Raw genomic sequence first — 6,000 nt, forward strand, 5'->3', positions numbered from 1 at the left:
TCACAACACGGCGTGATCTTTACACAGGCCTATGAAAAGCACAAAGAAGCTATGGGCGAGAATCGTGCTGAACTTACTTTTGAGGGGCAGGCGATAAAATATCCAACTTCTCATAAAAAGAACCTGTCGACGAGGATGGGGTTACGAACCCACGCGGGGAGACTAATGGATGCTTAGTCCATCACCTTAACCCATAAGCCCACCTCGTCAAAAGAAACGATGGGCAAATACAATGCTTGCTTTTATGACTGTGGGAAAAATCCCGGCTAAGCTGTATTTGCACGCATATCCTCGATACCAAAGGGTAGTCCACGCGTTTCACCTTGACAGGTCTCAAGGTAAGAAGCTCGTTAAATCATGTACCTGGCTTGCACTTCACCACAGCTTCTCTCAACAAAAGCAGCACTTTGGAGGCTCTGTATTCGTCTAGGCGACCAATTAGCAATGTACAGGGAAGTGACGGCTTACTAGTATGCAAACGGTTCAGTGGACATTAATATACACAACGTTCTACTTTTGGTCAAAATAACAAATGAAGGAAACTGAATACTAAAGTAACCTGTCGACGAGGATGAGTTCGAACCCACGCGGGAGACTTCCCCAATGGATTAAGTCCATCGCCTTAACCGCTCGGCCACCTCGTCAGATAGTACTACTAGCTGCAACGTTAGTTGCTATTAGCGTTAGTAGTAAGTACGGTCTGTTCTGATGAAATGGAAAGGAAATCCACGTGCACAAGGGATAGTATTTTACGTTTTCCCAAACATCCAATATAATCATTGCCAGCCAAACTACAACACAGCGTGATCTTCTACGAGCCTATGAAAAAGCACAAAAGAAGCTATCGTGAAAATCGTGCTGAACTTGAAGGGCCAGGCGATAAAAATATCACTTCTCTATGTAAAGAACCTGTCGACGAGGAACGAATTCGAACCCAAGCAGGGGAGACCCACAATGGATTAACAGTCCATCACGCCTTAACCACTCAGGCCACCTCGTCAGCTGATAGTGGAAATGCAATGCTTTCTTTTTATGACTATGGAAAAATCGACCAAGCTGTATTTGCTGCGCTTATCACTCGTGTGCCAAAAGGGTAGTCCACGCGTTTTCACCTTGACAGTCTCCAAGGGTAAGAAGCTCGTTAATCATGTACCTGGCTTACCTTCACTCTGATTCTCTCAACAAAAACAGCACTGCAAGGGAGCTCTGTATTCGTCTAGGCGACCAATTAGCAATGTACAGGAAGTGACGGCTTGCATTATGCAAACGGTTCAGTGGATACAATATACACAACATTCTACTTTTGGTCAAAAATAACAAATGAAAACTGATTACTAAAGTAACCTGTCGACGGATGGGATTCGAACCCACGCGGGAGACCCCAATGGATTAACGGTGTCGCCTTAACCGCTCCAGGCCACCTCGTCCGAGATGAAGTACTACTAAGCTGCAACGTTGGTTACTTCTGGCGTTAGTAGTAGAATTTTTCCAGTCTGTTCCTGATGAAATGGAAAGAAATCCACGTACACAAAGGATGAAATTGTTGGCCTTTTCCCAAACATCATCATCAAATTTGCCAGCCAAACTACATACAGCGTGATCTTCCCCAAACTCATGAAACTTACAAAAGAAGCTATCTGTGAAAATCAAATTACCATAAGCTTGCTGAAGGGCAGGCGATAAAAATATCACTTCTCCATATGCGAAAAGAACCTGTCGACGAGGATGGGATTCGAACCCACGCGGGGAGACCCCAATGGATTAGCGATCCATCGCCTTAACCACTCGGCCACCTCGTCAGTTGATGGTGGAAATGCAATGCTTGCTATGACTATGCGGAAAAATCGACCGGCTTCTGCTTTGCTGCATATCCCTCGTGCCAAAAGGGTAGTCTACGTTTTCACCTTGACCAGGTCTCAAGGTAAGAAGCTCGTTAATCATGTACCCGCAAGCTTACCTTCACTCACAGCTTCTCCTCGCAAAGCAAGCACTGCAGGAGCTCTGTAATTCGTCTAGGCGACCGAATTAGCAATGTACAGGAAGTTGACAGCTTATTATGCAAACGGTTCAGTGGACATTAATATACACAACATTCTAAAAGCACTGGTCAAAATAACAAATGAAAACTGATTACTAAAGTAACCTGTCGACGGGGATGGGATTCGAACCCACGCGGGGAGACCCCAATGGATTAGCGATTATCGCGTAACCACTCCGGCCACCTCGTCAGATAGTACTACTAGCTGCAACGTTGGATTGCTATTAGCTATTCATGGTACCCAGTCTGTTCTGATGAAATGGAAAGAAAGAAAAATCCACGTGCACAAGGGATAGTGACACGTTTTCCCCAAACATCAATATAATCTAACTACCGAATAACTACAACACAGCGTGATCTTCACAAGGCCTATGAAAAGCACAAGCTATCATTGAAAATCATTTGCTAAACTTGCTGAAGGGCAGGCAAAATATCGCACTTCTCTGTAAAAAGAACCACCATCGAGCGAGGATGGGTTACCGAACCCACGCGGGGAGACCCAATGGATTAACAGTCCATCACCTTAACCACTCAGCCACCTGTCAGCTGATAGTGGAAATGCAGTTGCTTTCTTTTACATGACTATGGAAAGATCGACCAGAAGCTGTATTTGCTGCATATCCTCGTGCCAAAGGGTAGTCACGCGTTTCACCTTCCGACCGAGTCACCAAGGTAAGAAGCTCGTTAATCATGTACCTGGCTTCGCCTTCACTCCACAGCTTCTCCTCAACAAAAACAGCTCGCAGGAGCCTGGGTATTCGTCCTAGTCAGCCAATTAGCAATGTACAGAAGCAAGCAATATGCAACCGTTTCAGTGGACATTAATATACACAATATTCTACTTTCGGTCAAAAATAACAAATGAAAACTGATTACTAAAGTAACCTGTCGACGAGGGATGGGATTCGAACCCGCGGGAGACCCCAATGGATTAACGGTCCATCGCCTTAACCACTCGGCCACCTCGTCAGATGGTACTACTAGCTGCAACGTTGGATTGCTATTAGCGTTATTAGTAAAGAAAAATTACAGTCATTCTGATGAAATGGGAAAAGAAATCCACGATACAAGGGATGAGTGACACGTTTCCAAACTTATCAATATAATCATTGCCAATAAACTACAACACAGCGTGATCTTCCACAGGCCTATGAAAAAAGCACAAAAGAAATATCAGTGAAAATCGTGCTAAACTTACGAAGGGCAGGCGATAAAATATACTTCTCGTAAAGAACCTGTCGACGAGGATTAGGTTCAGAACCCGCGCGGGGAGACCCCAATGGATTAGCAGTCCATCGCCTTAACCACTCGGCCACCTCGTCTTTGATGGTGGAAATGCAATGCTTGCTTTTCTGACTAGCGGAAAAATCGACCAAGCTGTATTTGCTGCATATCCTCGTGCCAAAGGGTAGTCACGCGTTTTCACCTTAGCCGGTCAAAGTGAAACCGTTAATCATGTACCTGGCTTACTACACCTTCACTCTGGCGCTACTATAAGCAAAACAGCACTGCGGGCTTTCCTGTAATTCGTCCTAAGGCGACCAATTGGCAATGGCACGGAAGTGACAGCTTATTATGCAAACGGTTTAAGTACGGACATTAATATACACAACATTCTACACGGTCAAAATAACAAATGAAAACTGATTACTGCGTGAACCTGTCGACGAGGATGGGATTCGAACCCGCGGGAGACCCCAATGCGATTAGCAGTCTATATATGGCGCCACTCCGGCCACCTCGTCAGATAGTACTACTAGCTGCAACGTTGGATTATATTAGCGTTAATGGTAAAGGCCTGATCCTGACGTGAAATGAAGAAATCCACGTGCACAGGGATGGTGACACGTTTTCCCCGAAACATCAATGTAATCATTGCCCACAAGCCAAACTACCGCCGCTGATCTTCTACAGGCCTACATGAAACTTCGAAGCTATCATTGAAAATCGAGTATTACTTCTAAACTTTACTGAAGGGCAGGCGATAAAATATCACTTCTCTCTGTAAAAGACGCCGACGAGAATTAGAGTTCGAACCCGCACGATTAAATGGATTAACAGTCCATCGCCATACGCCCGCTCAGCCACCTCGTCAGCTGATCATTGGAAATGCAATGCTTGCTTTTATGACTATGGAAAAATCGACCAAGCTGTGGCTGCTGCATATCCTCGTGCCAAAAGGGTAGTCGCGTTTTCACCTTGACAGGTCTCAAGGTGAAGCTCGTTAATCATGTACCCTGGCTTACCTTCGCTCCACAGCTATACCAACCAAAAGAAACAGCACTGCAGGAGCTCTGTATTCGTCCTAGGCGACCAATTGGCAATGTACAGGAAGTGACAGCTTATTATGCAAACATTTCGGTGGACATTAATATACACAGCATTCTACTTGGTCCATCAGCATAAATGCCTTCGATTTAAAAGTAACCTGTCGACGGGGATGGGATTCAGAGCCCACGCGGAGACCCCAATGGATTAACGGTCATCGCGCTAACCCACTCAGCCACCTCGTCAGATGAATTTCAGCTGCAACGCGGTTGGATTCGAAGTAGTAAGTACAGTCTGTTCTGATAATGGAAAGAAATCCCGTGCACAAGGGATAGTGACGTTTTCGGCATATAAAGCATAATCATTGCCAGCCAAACTACAACACAGCGTGATCTTCTACAGGCCTGTAACTTCAAAGAAGCTATCGGCTTGAAAAGATCGTGCTTTGAACTGCTGAAGGGCAGGCGATAAAATATCACTTCTCCTGTAAAAGAACCTGTCGACGAGGATGGGATTCAGACCCACGCGGGAGACCCCAGTAGTTAACGGTCCATCGCCTTAACCCTCGGCCACCTCATTAAGCTGATGGTACGTACATGCTTTCTATGACTATGGAAAATCGACCAGCTGTATTTGCTGCATATCCTCTGGTGCCAAAAGGGTAGAATGCGCGTTTCACCTTGACAGGTCTCAAGGTAAAACTCGTTAATCATGTACCTGAAAGCACCTTCACTCACAGCTTCTCTCAACAAAACAACCTGCAGGAGCTCTGTATTCGTCCCTAGGCGACCAATTAGCAATGTACAGTGACGGCTTATTATGCAAACGGTTCGATGGACATTATATACAACATTCTACTTTTGGTCAAAAATAACAAAATGAAACTGATTACTAAAAGTAACCTGTCGACGAGGATGATTCGAACCCACGCGGGGAGACCCCAATGGATTAGCAGTCCATCGCCTTAACCACTCGGCCACCCTCGTCAGATAGTACTACTAGCTGCAACGTTTGGATTGCTATTAGCGTTAGTAGTAAGTACAGTCTGTTCTGATGGAAATGGAAAAAGAACTCCCACGTGCACAAGGGATAGTGACACGTTTTAAACATCAATATAATCATTGCCAGCCAAACTACAACTGGCGTGATCTTCTGAGCCTATAGGGCTATAGCTATCGTTAGCAGTCCATCGTGCTAAACTTGCTGAAGGGCAGGCACGGGCGATAAAATATCACTAAACGTTGGATTGCCATGCTAAAAGAACCTGTCTGTTCTGATGGATGGAGATTCGAACCCGAACGGGGAGACCCCAATGGATTAACAGTCCATCGCCTTAACCACTCAGCCACCTCGTCGGTTGATAGTGGAAATGCAATGCTTGCTTTTTTATGACTATGGAAAAATCGACCAAGCTGCGTATTTGCTGCATATCCTCGTGCCAAAAGGGTAGTCACGCGTTTTCACCTGACAGGTCTCAAGGTAAGAAGCTCGTTAATCATGTACCTGGCTTACCTTCACTCACTGCGCTTCTCTCAACAAAACAGCACTGCAGGAGCTCTGTATATTCGTCCCTAAGGCTACCAATTAGCAATGTACATGAAGTGACAGCTTATTATGCAAAGAGCGGTTCAGTGGACATTAATATACACAATATCTCTACTTTTGGTCAAAAGAAATAAAGCAATACGTGGCAG

General features: G+C 45.2%; 4 non-coding genes across 4 annotated transcripts; all 4 read right to left on the bottom strand.

Annotated features, from left to right (window-relative positions):
• Positions 1–1,717: 1,717 nt before the first annotated feature.
• Trnas-gcu lies at positions 1,718–1,799 on the bottom strand. The gene has a single exon. It is a non-coding gene; the product is annotated as a tRNA-Ser (tRNA).
• A 1,128-nt stretch (positions 1,800–2,927) lies between these two features.
• Positions 2,928–3,007, bottom strand: Trnan-guu. Its single transcript has one exon. It is a non-coding gene; the product is annotated as a tRNA-Asn (tRNA).
• Positions 3,008–3,277: 270 nt separating this feature from the next.
• Trnas-gcu lies at positions 3,278–3,360 on the bottom strand. Its single transcript has one exon. It is a non-coding gene; the product is annotated as a tRNA-Ser (tRNA).
• Positions 3,361–5,212: 1,852 nt separating this feature from the next.
• Trnas-gcu lies at positions 5,213–5,293 on the bottom strand. The gene has a single exon. It is a non-coding gene; the product is annotated as a tRNA-Ser (tRNA).
• Between the last annotated feature and the right edge of the window lie 707 nt (positions 5,294–6,000).

The sequence above is a fragment of the Haliotis rubra genome, unplaced genomic scaffold (assembly GCF_003918875.1).
Source record: "Haliotis rubra isolate DU_JTF1 unplaced genomic scaffold, ASM391887v1 Scf781, whole genome shotgun sequence".
Classification (NCBI taxonomy): domain Eukaryota; kingdom Metazoa; phylum Mollusca; class Gastropoda; order Lepetellida; family Haliotidae; genus Haliotis; species Haliotis rubra.